Here is a 15,388-nt window from a genome sequence, read left to right as displayed (position 1 = left end):
TTGATCGTAAAGGGATGGCGACATTTTCAGTGGTGAATGCAAAATGGGAAGTTCATAAGCTATTTCTCTCGTGCAGCGACGAACAGATTATTCCTGACCTTGGGTAGACGGAGATTATCCTGGTTTTCATGTGCGTTGTTTTATGTCCTAAATCAGGCACACTAAAAGCAACAGAAAAATGACAGGATTCAAAGTTGTAGCGTTTTGATGCTTTAGCATTTTGCGTACGCATGCATCGCACAATCCGAATTATCTGCAATTACGGACTCAGATTTACTTTATCAAAGAAATTTACTTTTCTTTAGAGTATGCCTAGTACGAAATTTACATTGGTAGGAGCAGAGTCTATGTGGAAATATGAGCATGGGCGTGCCAGCGCATCATTTGCAACAAATTACGCGGTTGTTATGCAACAGATCACGCGGCGACAGCGCGCGTCGCCCTCAGGCTTAGCAGCGGCCAAAGAAACAACGGATTCCAATAATAAGGACAATATAGCGCTTACACTTTTGCCTCGGCACGAGATGACACTAAGAGATGACCGTTTTGACCATTTATTCATTGCTGTCACGAAGGAGAGCAAGTATCCTGAGCGAATTAGGATCTAAACGGGTCGCTTGATTGCTGCGATGTTGTCGCTCAAGCTTAGTATGAGGCGGAGCGTTCCGGTAAACTTCTACCGGAGACCACCATACTCCGCACATGCGTTGTCGTGGCATCTGGTATACGGTAACACTCACGATATACAGTAACGCTCTACTAAAACTCTTTATTTCGAGAGTTAACATTATTATTACATTAGTGCTCGATACTGATGGACGAAGTGAAGAACGCTACACTTACTGAGTAAGTATTCAGAGTGAGCAGTCAACACGCGTCAATACTTATATACGAGCCATTGCTAAAGCACGCAAGCTTTCACATTCGTCGCTAGAACATCCTCGCTGCACACGCTATACTTTAAACCCACAGTGGGCAATATCTGCTTATATTGAAAAAAAAACAGCTACAAGCTAGTTTAAACGAGCTTGCCCGCTTCCTCCCTGAAAGCGGCGGCGTTTATGCACTCACACGGGATACTGTGATTGATTGTCGTTGAAATAAGTAAGGTTACGTATAAGGGGTTCCAGCAAGTACGGACGCGAGCACAAGCAAAAAGAAACGGACAGGACCACGCTGGACTGAGACTTACAAGTTGGAATCGCTATGGCACTAACACAAATGCTGGCGGGATCCGTAGAACAGGAAACACGTAGAAAGGAGTCCGAGGTAGAAGAAAATCAGTTTAGTGGTGTGGTTTGCTGGGCCAGTTGGTGCATGGTGAACGTATAAGGGGTTCCCGCAAGTATGGACGGGAGCCCAAGTAAAAAGAAACGGACAGGACAACGCTGGACCGAGACTTACAAGTTGGAACTGCTATGGCACTAATACAAATGCTGGCGGGATCCGTAGAACAGGAAACACGTAGAAAGGAGCCCAACGCGACCACACTACTAAAGTAAGGTTACCTCACTTCCAAAGCGTGATGCATTAAAATGTCTGTCAGGCATTACTAGAAATTTAGGAAGTCCCTCGCGAATCGCCTTCTTATTTGAACTGGTTTCCCCCAATGCCATAAACATGAGTAAACAAACGATATAGAAACAACCAATGACTGCAGCGTGTATATCACAAAAATTACCAACAGCCATACTACCAAATGACTGGTAATATTTTGGCGTCACCGGTAGAGTTTGCCTTCACGGCCCACGAAGAACAGCCCCGCGTTTGCTGCGGACTTTCATTGTGTCAGTGTAGCCTTGGCTGGCACTGGAAGGGAGCGCATCTATTTTAATTGAGACGCCCAGAGTCTTAACGGTGCCCGTGGCCATTCGGGTGCCATATGGACATTGTTGGCGAAGATACGAAGATAAGCAACGCGGATCGGCGTCTTCCTTACACGATTATGCTACTGTGCCCCGCGATTTTCTGCCGACGTAATGGTGTCGGCCGGCCATCTACGCAGAAGGAACGCCACATCGAAAACAGCGTCAGGCTAATGCGAATGTGCTTGTTTCTTTCGTAACTCTCACATTATTATTCCTTCGTTGACCACCTCGAACATATCATCATACAGACCTCACGCAAACATTCTTTCTTTCTTTCTTTCTTTCTTTCTTTCTTTCTTTCTTTCTTTCTTTCTTTCTTTCTTTCTTTCTTTCTTTCTTTCTTTCTTCCTTTCTTTCTTTCTTTCTTTCTTTCTTATTTCGCTTACTGTTTTTCTTTAACTGTGTAATAATCAGCAATGGGTAACCTTGTCTTCTCGCTTGTTATTCTAGGAGGCCCCGGCTAAATAATATAGGTTGTCCTCGTTTGTACGTGATGCTCCATACTTATTTCTTATTCCGAAACTTTATGTATGCCCTTGACTAAGGCGGTCAACCTTATTTTCCTATTTAGGTTGTATGACAGGCTGCCTTTGATGTGCAGCTGTCAACCTTGTCGTTGCCTAACTTCCATATGCGACAAGTCACCCGACGGAGTGGGGTTGATCGCCATCTCCACATTTATGTGTACATGTGTATTTGGGCCCATGCAAACTGCAGTCGCAAATTATGTTTAACGACTGCTCACCGACTGTGCAGCTATACCTTCTAGCCTCAACCGAACACCGAGCATTCAGGCTCTGTGTTTGCCAAAATGTTGGTGCTGGTCTTAGAGCTCGTGCTTGATCAGCTAAACTGGAGGCTTATACTGTGAGAGGAAAAAATTCGCAGTTCCGTCTGAAAGGCAAAGCACCGATTGCGATAGCAAATGAGTAGATAGCTGTACGATGTAAGGATAGTAGTTTTATCGGCCGTGTAAACTTGTAAACATTCGCTTACTAAATAAATTAAAAATGATAGAATAAGGAAGCGTGACTCAATGAGCACGTATAAAGAAACAGACACACAGAGGCAGTGCTGTCTTTATGCGTCGGCATCTTTCTACGTCCTTGTTCAGTCGCGCTTGCATATTCTATCGTGGATTCAAACCAACTAGCCCGTCAACGTGTTTCAACTAAATTAACTAGCATGGCGTCACGCGTGCACAGGTAAACATGAACACATCTCGCTCGATGAGTGCGGAAACTCGCTGTAAAAATTCTGGAGTGAGGAATCGCGGCCGGAGCAAGCCAATTGATCTTCATGCATGTCTCGTTTCAGCGCAAACGAAACGTCGAAGGCACAGTGCATACGAAACTACCGGCACTACGCGCATTCTGCAAACATCGCAGATCGCTTTCAATAGAGTTGCTATATATGTTGGGTACTAGACGCGAACACACACAGAAACAAGAAAGGAGACGGGACAGAGCTCCTTACTTGTTTCTGTGTGTTTATTATTTTTTATTGAGGAACATGAAAACACAAATCATAACAGCCGGTACATGCAAAAAAAAAAAGAAATTTACATTGCATGTGACATACAATAGAATAAAGAAATTATACAGTATATGTGGCTGCCTGCGGGAGCCATATGTAGTAAAAGAAAGGCTGTCTTGTTGGGTGAGTTGGTCACAATTTACCTTGGGTACTAGGAGCAAACACACACAGAAACAAGAAAGGAGACGGGACAGAGCTCCTTACTTGTTTCTGTGTGTGTTTGCTCCTGGTACCCAAGGTAAATTGTGACCAACTCACCCAACAAGACAGCCTTTCTTTTACTACATATGGCTCCCGCAGGCAGCCACATATACTGTATAATTTCTTTATTCTATTGTATGTCACATGCAATGTAAATTTCTTTTTTTTTGCATGTACCGACTGTTATGATTTGTGTTTTCATGTTCCTCAATAAAAAATACATATGGCTCCCTAAGAGAGTCATATACAGTAACTCTAGCTTTCAAGACACACGAGCTCCGGCGACGTGTCCCTACGGCGTCCATGATTCCCGTGACCTACGCCGTAGTAGACGCCGCGATTGTCTCCAATCCGTACTGAGCGACGGACGAGAAGGACATCGAGGCACCGTAGCAGCCGCCGGAGAAGAACCAACACCACCTACACAAAAGAAGGCCTGAGCGCTCGGCGAGTGACGTCACAGACAAGAGGCCGGCTGCGTGTTCGGGGAAACGGGTTTAATTAAGGGGTCGCGCCCTTATGGGCAACGTTAACCAGAGCGCAGTTATTGTTTTTTTAGGCATAGTTGAGCAGATGGCCCGCAGAGAACAGAGGGTATTTATTCCAAGATTCTTTTATTTATGCAAAACTATTTATGCGCTGCATTATTAAAACGTCCTTCCATAAAAAATGAAATGGTTCAACCTTAGGATTGAGAACGAATTTCGGGTAAATCATGACAGGGAGCATGGCTTATATTGAAAAGTCACAGTGCTGCCCTCTTCTTCAGAGTAGCTTCATTGCCTTGATTTATCGCCGGTGTCAAAGAGTTTGCCTTTCATGAGACCACAAAAGTTCTTCAACAATTTGTTAGCACTGCACCATAACAGCATGACAGCTTCACTGGTGTACCCTTCTTCACATTCGGGACACATGTATTTATCCAGTCTATTATGCGAAGCATATTACGAGGGCTCAACCCAGCTCCTCAGGCGCGGCGGTGTCGCTTTGAATACCACGTGACACCGTGACGTCACGACAGAGGAGAAGTGGCTTTGGCTCAGCTCTTGCAAGATGGGCTGGGTGGGAATCGAACCAGGGTCTCCGGCGTGTGAGACGGAGACGCTACCACTGAGCCACGACTACGATGCTTCAAAGCGGTACAAAAGCGCCTCTAATGAATGCGGTGTTGCCTTAGAAACGAGCTGTTTCTAAGGCCCAGGCGTGCGTCGCTTGCTCAGGCGCACATTTCGTTGCCGCGCCGAACGCTGCGTTGCTCGACGCTCACCGCGTCCAATGCGGGGCGTCCAAGGCGAAGCAGAGTAACGCATGAGTTGTTTCTTCGTCTAGCCGAACCAAATATAGCCAAGCAACAGCAGTTCACCAAGCTAAACAGTGGTTCAACAACTAAAATAAAGGCTAGTATGCTTCGCATCCTGGGCTTAACCTTACCTAAGCCACAGTCATTTTTATTAGGCTCTAAACGAATAATTTCGCTTTCGAGGCATTCTCACATACAGTACCACAGTCCACATATTTACAACACGTCAAATGAGTTTAGCAATGGAGAAACAAAACATTAGTGCAACTATTCACAAAGAAACAACTGCCTTATTCCGCAGAATTCCAGCTTTTCTCTTCTTTGCATTAGTATCGCCACCCAATATTCTATCATTGATCTCGCGGAAACATGAACGCATCATTTTACGGCCCCGATTGGTAATTACTCCAGCAATTGGGCTCGCAGCACTTATCAGGCATATCCTGGCACGAACGTAATCCACTATCCGCGGCAATGAAGGCTTGTCGAACACACAACCGCAATCGCAGCACAAGCACAGAGACTATATGCACGGTTCACGCCCAGAAAAAAAAGTGCGCTCGGAAGCATGTCGCAGCATGCCAGGCCTTTTTTAACCCGGAAGCTATCCATGGACGGGTAGGGTTCCCGAAACTAATGGAATTGTTATCGCCGTCCACTCGGTATTCCACGTTTCATTTTCAACACAGGTGCGCCGCTCGTAGCACGCTGCACGGAACTTCTATGTGGGCCTCTTTTGCGTGATGTCGTTCAAGGGGGGTACAGCCAGAAGTTCTCTAGAGGGTGCTGCACAAGCGCGGCCTCTACTACGGCACTGACCCCGTGAATCGCGAACGCCGCAGGGACGCGTTGCCGGCGCCCGTGCGTAGTGTGTGCCGTTTCACACTACTTAACTGGCCGCTTCGTGACGGGTCAGTATGCGCCACTTACTTTGGATTTTAACAAGGCGGGGCTGGCGCGCACGCCGAGCCCCACTACCAAAAATTACATGCCCCATCTGCCCCGGTTTGGGGTAGTGGCGTGCTTCAGCCAACCGCAGTGCAATGGCTAGCCTCGGCACGGAGCCCCGACCTCATTGATCATCAGGAACTCGACACCAGGTAAGTATGAGACGTAATCCATCGGGACGACAGCCTACTTCAATAAGCCCTACGCGTTGCACTGGTTGCGAAGAGTGCATTGCGTCTTATACTAAACGCGATACAACATTACAGAGAATACAGGACCAGTATTTAAAAGCAAAGGCCTTTCTGCTAAAAACCTATAATCCTACTTTCTACCTCTTTGAAATTTATTGATTACTTTATCACTAACATAGCGCGGAAATCAAGTACAACAGGTCGAACACCAGCGCGTGTTCGTCTGCGTTTCTTACAGATTAGCTGTGCCCCGCATGTATAATAATAATAATAATAATAATAATAATAATAATAATAATAATAATAATAATAATAATAATAATAACGCCAATCACGGACGCCGTAGGGACGCTTTGCCGGCGCTCGTGTGTCTTGAGAGCCATAACACGCATATTTCTATAACACGCATGGAAGCAGGCACATACTCACACAAAAACGTGTAAACTAAGAAAATCCCAAATATCGACAAATGTGGAAAATAAAAAAATTAGACAAACGCAAGGAAACATACACACATGCATTTAGAAACAGACGCGGGTACGGGTATTAGGAGCGGGTTCACAAGCTGCTGCACCTACCTTCTCGTACGTTTTTTTTTTCTTCTTTTTACCGTTCTCTTAACCCTGTATTAAAAATTTTTTATTGCAACATATCACGGGAATCGAAAAACAGCGTGGAGCTGTGTTGTGGAAAAGCGTATCGAGCGCTGGCAACACACCTTATGCGTGACTGCATCACAGCACGCATTCTACAGCTTGCGCGTGCAGTGGTCACTGGTGGACAGCAATCAATCGACGGTGCTACACAATGCTCGAGGAGGAGGAAGGAGGAAGTAAACTTTATTGCTCTAGAAAGAGTAATTCAGCGGTCGTGCCGGGTGTCTTGATCTTCTATTGGTTGATGAAGATCTCCGGCCTGCATGGTTGGCGCCCCTATTCCAGGGCACCACTGAGCGTGGCTGCTCGTCGGGCATGATCCACCAGCCTCCGTTGGAGGCTAGGGTCGCCGCTGGAGAGCACGCTCTCCCACTGCTCCGCACTCGGATTTTCTATTTTGTGGAATGCCTTATTCGTATTGCACTCCCATGTGATGTGATAAAGTGTGGGTATTGCACCACACCACGGGCATGTGTCCCTGTATTGACTTGGGAACATTTTGCATAGTATATGTAAATTTGGGAAAGTTCCTGTCTGCAGCTTTCGCCAGTAAACTGCCTGTTGTTGAGTGAGTGTATTGTGGGGCGGGGGATATCTGATTCTCGTCCCTCTATGGTAATTTAGTATGTCAGAGTACGTTGGGATCACTGTCATGAAATCCTCAGGATCTCTATTTAGGTCCGCTCGGTTTGCATGCTCGCGAGCGATCCTATCGACCCTTTAGTTGCCCTCAATCTCAGTGTGCCCAGGTACCCAAAAGATGGTGTGTCTGATGCGTTTATTCTGTTGGACAGCGCGGAGGAAGATTTGGAGCGCTTTTTGACCGATTCTGCCATTAATGTAGTTTCGGCATGCTTCCTTGGAGTCGGTTAGAATTATAAGGGATCTATTTGTGCGGTAGCCCTCCACAGCTGCTAGAGCAACAGCCATTTCCTCTCCCACGGTTACCGTACAATCCCGTGCCGACGCGCAAGCGATTTCCCTATAGTCCGAGTCTATTACTGCCGCGACAACCCTTTGTTGTGCTTCCCGTCGTTCTCGAGGATACACCGCGGCGTCCGTGTATACCGTATTCGCTTTTGTTGCTAGGTATTTTTCCACATATTCTGCCCTAGCGTTCCGCCTGGCTGTGTGTAAATTTGGGTCCATGTTTCTTGGTAGGGACCCTACCTTGATGGTGCTGCGATACACATCGGGTAGGTTTGCCGTTCTTTGTTCTTGCCTTTCAATTTCTTTGTGCCCCAGTTTTTTTAGGAGCTTTCTGCCCGTGGTAGTCTGCTGGAGTCTGAGTAGCTGCGACCCTAATTGTGCTTCTCTGAGCTCCTCGAACGTGTTGTGGAGTCCGAGGGCCAGGAGCTTCTCTGTCGAGGTGTTGGCCGGCAGGTGAAGCGCTGTTTTGAATGCTTTCCTTATGATGGCGTCGGCCTGATCCCGTTCGCCTTTGTTTGTGTTGTAATATGGGAGGGCGTACGTAATCCGGCTGATTATGAGGCTCTTAACCAGCTTGACTGTATCTTCCTCCTTCATGCCGCTTCTTTTTTGCGAGACGCGGGTGATCATACGTGCCACCTGTGCCGTCGCTTGCTTGAGTATGTTTATGGTGTGTGTGCAGCGTTGATTGCTCTGCACCCACATTCCCAGAATCCTGACAGCTTCTTTTTCTGGTATCTTTTGTCCTTGTAGAGTGACGCTGATTTGTTCTTCCGAGCGTTTTCCTCTTCTGACTCTCAGGAGCTCTGATTTCTCCGTGGAGCAGGCGAGGCCTCTTTCCCTAACACATCCTTCCACGCATGTTGCTGCGGCTTGTAGTCGTTCTTCTTTTTGGCTGAGCGAGCCTTGGTTAGTCCAGACGGTGATATCGTGGGCATAAATGGCGTGATGTATGCCGTCGATTTCTTCTAGCTTCCGGGCTATCCCTATCATGGCAATGTTGAAAAGGATCGGTGAGATCACGGATCCCTGCGGGGTTCCTTTGTTAGGCGCGTGGAACTTGTCTGTCCGCAGGTCTCCTAACCCCACCGTGGCTGTTCTGTTTGATAGGAACGCTGTCACGTAGCCGTGGATTCTTCTTCCGCTGTTGAGATCATCCAGTTCCTTGAGGATGGACGCGTGGCTGACGTTGTCGAACGCCCCTTTGACATCGAGTGCCATTGTTATGTTTTCTCCGTTGTAGGGGATATTGCTTAGAACCCCCTCTTTAATTTGTAGTAGGACGTCTTGGGTTGATAATTTGGCGCGAAAGCCGAACATACTGTGGGGATACAGATCTTCATCTTCCATGTATTGTTGTAGCCTCCTTGTCACGATTCGCTCGAACAACTTGCCAAGGCACGAAGTGAGTGATATCGGCCGTAGGTTTTCTACTAGTAGCTTTTTCCCTGGCTTGGGGATCATAACTACTTCTGCATGTTTCCATTCCTCTGGCAGTGTCCCCGCTTCCCAATGTGTATTGAGGAAGTTCGTCAGCTGTGTGACCGCCTCATCACTTAGGTTTCGGATTAGGGCGTTTCTAATCTTGTCCGCGCCTGCTGCTGTGTTCCGGGTCGATGCCTCAACTGCTGCGAAAACTTCCTCCTTGGTGATGGGTCTGTCTAGGTCGGGGTTTTCTTCGCCTCGGTATCTCTCCGTGTACGCTTCGGGTTTATCTTGCCCGTAGCACTTTACACGGACTTTTTCTAGTAGCTCTTCTTCTGTCCCTTCAAATTGGTGTCCTAGTCTTTGGATGGCCTTGTTACTTTCTGACTTGGTCTTGGTTGGGTCCATTAGAGCCTTGAGGATACGCCAGGTCTTTGCGGTGCTGAGGGTTTTATTCAGCGAGTCGCTAAACTTTTGCCAACTTTGTCGTGTGAGTTGGGCTGCGTATTGCTCTGCCTCCTTGGTAACCTCTGCTATCTTCTTCTTTAGCTTCTTATTTAGCCGTTGTTTTTTCCACCGTTTGGTTAGTCCACGCCTTGCCTCCCATAACCTGAGGAGTCGCGAGTCCACCTCCGGTGTTTGCTCTGACCTTTCGACCTCCTGGGTGTAATGTTGTTGTATTTCCTTAAGTTGTTTGCACCATTCCTCTATGGAAGTTATCCCACCCTCCATGTGCTTGCATTCTTTGCGAAAAGCGTTCCAGTCCGTTATTTTGGCTGTTCCTATCTTGCGCTTGACGTTCTCTGCTGACACTTGCGTTCTTATAATGAAATGGTCGCTACCCAGGTTCTCCAGCAGGTTCTCCCACGTGGCTTGCCTAGCTCCCCTGACGTATGTCAGGTCTGGGCATGTGTCGGGACTAACGCTGTTGCCTAGGCGCGTTGGTTGGTTTGCGTCCGTTAAGAGGGTGCAGGTTGTGATTTCTGCTGCGTCGCTAACTTGCGTACCCTTCTTAGTGTCTTTTTTATATCCCCAGCTCTGTCCCCTGGCATTAAAGTCGCCCATTATAAGCAGAGTGTTGGATTTCGCTAGCTTGCTGGCTCCTATGAAAAGTTTCTGAAAATCCCCATCATTTTGTCGTGGTGGACTGTATAAGTTTATGATAAAAGTGCTTTCTTGTTTTCCCTTTTTCTTTGGAATTATCTCTGTCACGATGTGCTCTATCCGCGTGTCCGGAATTTCATCGTGTGCTATGGCGACTAGATTTTTACTAATTAAGGTGGCTGTGCGAACTTTTTCTTGGCACGTGTATCCCTTGAGTGTCGGCACGGTGTTTGTCTCCTGCAACGCGATTATGTCAGGAGGATTTAACTGTGAATTTATGAATTGCTGCAGCGGGCCTTGCTTTTTGCGGTAGCCTCTGCAGTTCCACTGCCATATATCTAATGTGTTGTGTCTAGCCATGTTGGTTTATCGTTGGTTGTTGTTATACTTTGGTTTTCGGTGCCGAATCTTTTTTCGTGATAGAGTCTATCTCTAGCCTCATTTGTTATCTTTTGCGTATTTTGATTTTTTATGTAGTTGCGAAAAATTTGAACTTGCATTGCGATTTTTTGTTGTATCAAATTCATTTGCTCCTGCATTTTTTGCATAAAGGATTGCATTTGCATTTCTACGGTTCCCTTTTCCGGCTGCTGTGGCTGTTGCTCCATAGCTAAAGGTGGAGTCTGCTGTCGCGGCAGGCTACCCACCCTTTGCTCTCGCAGTTCCCTGATTAGTTCTTTGATTCTCTCCTCTAGTTGTTCTGTTTTCTTCGTACTCTGCTCTAGTTCTCGCCTTAGAGCCTTATTTTCTTCCCTTAGTTGTTTAAGTTCGTTGTCGTTATTGTTATTATCCGAGTGCGGAAACAGTGATTTTGGGAGGGCCTGCCCCCCAGCTTACCTTAACTCCGCCCTTCTTTTGTTGTTGTTGTTGTTCTTGTGGTGGTTTTGGCTGCTGTTTCCACTGCCCTTGGGCTGCAGGTGGTGGCCTCAGCGGTGGGAAGGGGCTGTCCCTGGACTGGCTCCGGTCCCGGCTCCGCGTTTGGCTGCGGCCCCGGCTCCGCGAGCGGCTCTGCTCTCCTTCCGAGCTCAGCCACCTGGGACGGCGCCTACGGCTCCGGCTCCGCCCTCGGCTTTTCTGCGGGGCTCGTCCTCGCAGCTCGTCCATGTTCTTGAGGCGCATCCGACAGTCCCTGGTACCGGCGGCGTGTTCGCCTCCACATACCAGGCACTCTGGTTGGCACTGGTGTCCTTCAATTGGGTTGTTTGCTCCGCACTGCCTGCAGGTTCTCGCTCCCGGCGTTGGGCAGACGTCCGAGCGGTGTCCTTGCGTGCCGCATACGTAGCAAAACTGTCTGGTTGGTCTATAGGGGTATGTCTTGTATTCTACTGCGCTGAAGATGACCCACTTGGGAATGATGGGGCCGTCGAAGGTGATTAGCGCCGTCTCTGACTTGCCCAGCATCCTTGCCGCTAGGATCTCCACCCCTTGAGTGCGTAGTCGCAGCTTGGATTCCAGTATTTCAGATGGTAGTCCTATCGGTAGCCCGTGGATTACCGCCCGCTTTACGTCCCCAGGCATGGCCACGTAAGCGTTTACTTCGTAATTGATGCCGCTGTATGGGAGGTACTTGATCTTCCTGATGACGTCCGCAACTTCTTCCTTCGAAGCGCTTGCGATGACGATGTTGGACCCTGGTCGGAGCCTGACCAGAAAGTCTTCTTCCTTGAATTTCATTTCGCAGGCCTCTATGATGGCTTGCGTTGCTTGGTATGGTTTCATGTCCTTGATTTTCAGCCCCCCCCCCCCCCCCTGGGCCGGATGATGATCTTCGCGTCGTCCGTCGGTAGCGGTGGCAGCCTCTGCCTCGGCTGCCGCGGCGCTCCCACCTTTTGTTGTTGTTGTTGCGGCGGCGTTCCCGTCGCGCCGTCTTGCGTGATGCCGCTGCCAGCTGTGGCTGCCGGCGTCATCTTGCTATTCTCCGTGGCTTGGGGTCCTCTAGACTTCAAAATGACGTCGCTCCGTGTAGCGCGCTTCAGATTCTTTTTCTGGCGCCTGGAATGGTAGATTTGCCAGTTTTTTCCTCGTCTTGGTGCCGGCTCGCCTCGCCCGTGGCGTCCTGCTGCATGAGGTGCTCTTCTGCGGCTCCGGTGCCTGCTTCCTCCATGCTAGAGTGCGTGGTGGCGGGCGCCTCCTCCATATCTTGGAATTCTACCGGGTTTTGGGCTGGCCCGGTCATAAAAGTGCTTGTCGCAGGGTTGGTAGCGCCCCGGGGATCCATTTCGGTCGATTCCTTGTCGCTCCGACCTACTCGGTGCCCGCCCGGGTGTTGGGTGTGGCTAAGCCTAGCGCGAGACTTAGCTCCCCGGCCACGTCGGAGATCTTCGAAGTCCGATAAAAAGTCCAAAAATGGGCCTATCGGCTCGAAGGTGGTATCCTCGTGGTCCTGACGATCAGCTGCGTTGATGTTGCCAAAAAATTTGGTGGCCCAATGAAATTGTCCTGCCGAAAACTTCGTAAATTTGCTGAGCCCATGCGACGTGCGTCCGCTCGCTTCGACACTTCTTCTTCTTCCTCCACAATGCTCGAACACCGTCGCTAGACGCTCGGCTGTTTCACTGCTGACAACGATCGTTCACGCTAAGTTGACGGTGACAAATCTTTCCGTTGAAGGCTTCTTCTGCAAATATTTTCTGTTGAGACACTCGTAGGTTTGTTTCACGCGCGCACACTTTTTTGGCTTCTCCTGAGAATGGTTTTGCTCCATCACTTCACCCTGTCCGACGAAAAACGCAGCGACACAGTACACGAACACACCCGCCGCTAGCAGGAGGCACCAGTCCTTGGAAAACCTTTCTCCTCGTAACGTCATGCGGGAGCGAAATAAAACAACATGAAACAAATACGCAGGATGTGTGCTCGTAGCGGTCGCCGCGGGATACTGTTTTCAGGCAAAGCGTAGCGCAGCGCCAGCGATGCTCACTGCAATGTTCCTTCGCCGGATCACGGCTCTGAATAAACGCACGCGGCACAAATGCCACATCGTAAACTCGCAGTAATATTTCCGGCATGATAGACCATCAAAAACAGTTCTGTAATTCACTCTTACGAGAGGTTGACGCGCACAGCTGACGCGACTTCATCCAGTTCGAAGCGTGGGCGTCCGTCTTCTCCGTCGGTATATAAGGTCACCGGTCGTCCGGCCCATGACATTAGTCCAGAGTGCGCGCCCATTGGTGGATGCTTGTGTGCCTCCGCCTCGGAGAAGTAAACGCCCCCTTTTTTCTAAAGTTGTATCCGACTATAGAGTTACTCCATATGTGTCTCCCTGCGGGAGCCATAGATGGTAACTCTATTGAAAGCGATCTGCGACGTGGCTAAAGTGCGCGCCCGCGCAGGCCTCATCCTCAAAGCGATCTGCGATGTTTGCAGAGTGCGCTTACTGCCGGTAACTTTGTATGCGCTGCGCTTTGGACATTTCGTTCGCTCTGAAGCGAGACATGCACGAAGGTCAATTCGCTTGCTACTGCCGCGATTCCTCACTCCAGAATTTTCACAGCGAGTTTCCGCACTCATCGAGCGAGACGTGTTCACGTTCACCTGTGCACGCGTGACACCGTGTTTGTCAATTTAGTTAAAATACGTTGACGGGCTAGTTAGTTTGAATCCATGATAGAATGTGTAAGGACTACTGAACTAGGACGTAGAAAGAAGCAGGCACGCAAAGACAGCTATATCTATGTGTGTCTGTTTCTTTCTACGTCATCTTTGAGTCACGCTTACAGATTCTATAATTGTTAATTTAGTTAGTAAGCGAATGTTTACAAGTTTATACGGCCGATTAAGCTACTATCCTTACTTCGTACAGTTATCTACTGATTTGATATCGCAATCGGTGCTTCGCCTTTCGGGCAGAACTGCAATTCTTTTTTCAGTGAAAATTTTATCAAATTTTATCAGAAGGGGATTAATGTCTCTGCAGAAAAGAATCAACCCTTGTTTGGCGAGGCGCATCACGGCTTCGAGAAAAATAATGGAACTGACTAAAGGTGGATAATTGTTGCGACTCGCAAATTTGACAAGATTGAAGACCTATGGCTCAAAAACTAAAGAATACTGTACACCGCAAAAAAAAATATTTTTGACATTTTGTAATTTTAGAACTACTGGCCCAAGGAAACCGAGATAGCACACTTTTTTTAACATTCGCGGACTTTGTCTTTTGAGCAAGCTTCTCTCGATGACCCCGAAATCGGTGAGTTCGTTCGGCCGTTTTAGCTAAAGCAACGAAGATGAAAATTTTCGTGGCAAAGCTTCAGACAGTTTCTTACAAATTAGCACAAAAAATGGGCAGCTACATTACGTGTATGTTTCGTATTCAAACCTCAGAAATTCCAAACTTGGCCACGTAGCCAGAATCGGCAAACCTTAAGGGCGTTTAGGAAACAATATATCGACTATTTTCCCTAACGTTTTCCAGAATGTCCTGAAGCGACTGCTAAATATAGTACTGCATGAACATGTCACTATCTTTTATTTCAAACAAAAAACATCATCTTGTTTTTGTTTTGTTTTTTTGTGGGAGAGTTGTTTTGCCTAATGTAAAGGTTCATTTAAACAAAAACATTTGGCACCTCTTTTGCGGCTGTCCTTATCTGAACACACCCATCAGAACCCTACACTGCAGTGGCGTTATCACGAGTCCCAACTAGTGTGGGGCGACGGTCATATAAACGGACAGCATATCAGATAACAGGCGTAATTAGAGAGCAGTGCCTGAGGTAGTTTGTTCAGATGAGCCTTAAACAACTCGCTGTATGCTCTCTCGCGTTTGCTACCTTAACGTGCCGTAGATAAAATACGCATACAGGAGGCCTGATAACCCATGCTCAATTCATCTCGTGCCTGATCAGATGCAAAAAATATACAATCTCTGTCTCTCTTGTTCACTACCACAAGAACAACGAGCTCCAAATGCATTATGAATGTGACTTCGATTTGTTTATTAGAACTGTACGGTTCATAGGGATGATGAGACAGTGTTTAAGTATAGGCTTAATTTATACATCAAAGAAAACATAAGGATACATGTTTTTGTAGTGTTAGATTTATCGCTCATGCGACGGTATTGTGTAAAATTTCAATAAAAATCGCTGAATATTGTTTTTTTTTTCTTTAAAGACTTAAAATTGGCCAATTCTTGCTACTTTTGAAATATTGGCGTTTTCAAATTCCATTACAAATAAATACGTAATGTAGCTGCACATTTTTGTGCTAGTTCTCAAGAAGCTG

The 15,388-nt window shown here is 47.6% G+C and overlaps 1 non-coding gene across 1 annotated transcript; it reads right to left on the bottom strand.

Annotated features, from left to right (window-relative positions):
* Positions 1 to 5,851: 5,851 nt before the first annotated feature.
* On the bottom strand, positions 5,852 to 6,013 carry LOC135899777 (U1 spliceosomal RNA). The gene has a single exon (XR_010563723.1). It is a non-coding gene; the product is annotated as a U1 spliceosomal RNA (small nuclear RNA).
* Positions 6,014 to 15,388: the final 9,375 nt, after the last annotated feature.

The sequence above is a fragment of the Dermacentor albipictus genome, chromosome 5 (genome assembly GCF_038994185.2).
Source record: "Dermacentor albipictus isolate Rhodes 1998 colony chromosome 5, USDA_Dalb.pri_finalv2, whole genome shotgun sequence".
NCBI lineage: Eukaryota > Metazoa > Arthropoda > Arachnida > Ixodida > Ixodidae > Dermacentor > Dermacentor albipictus.
The sequence above is the reverse complement of the archived record's forward strand: the minus strand, read 5'-3'. Positions and strand labels throughout refer to the sequence as shown.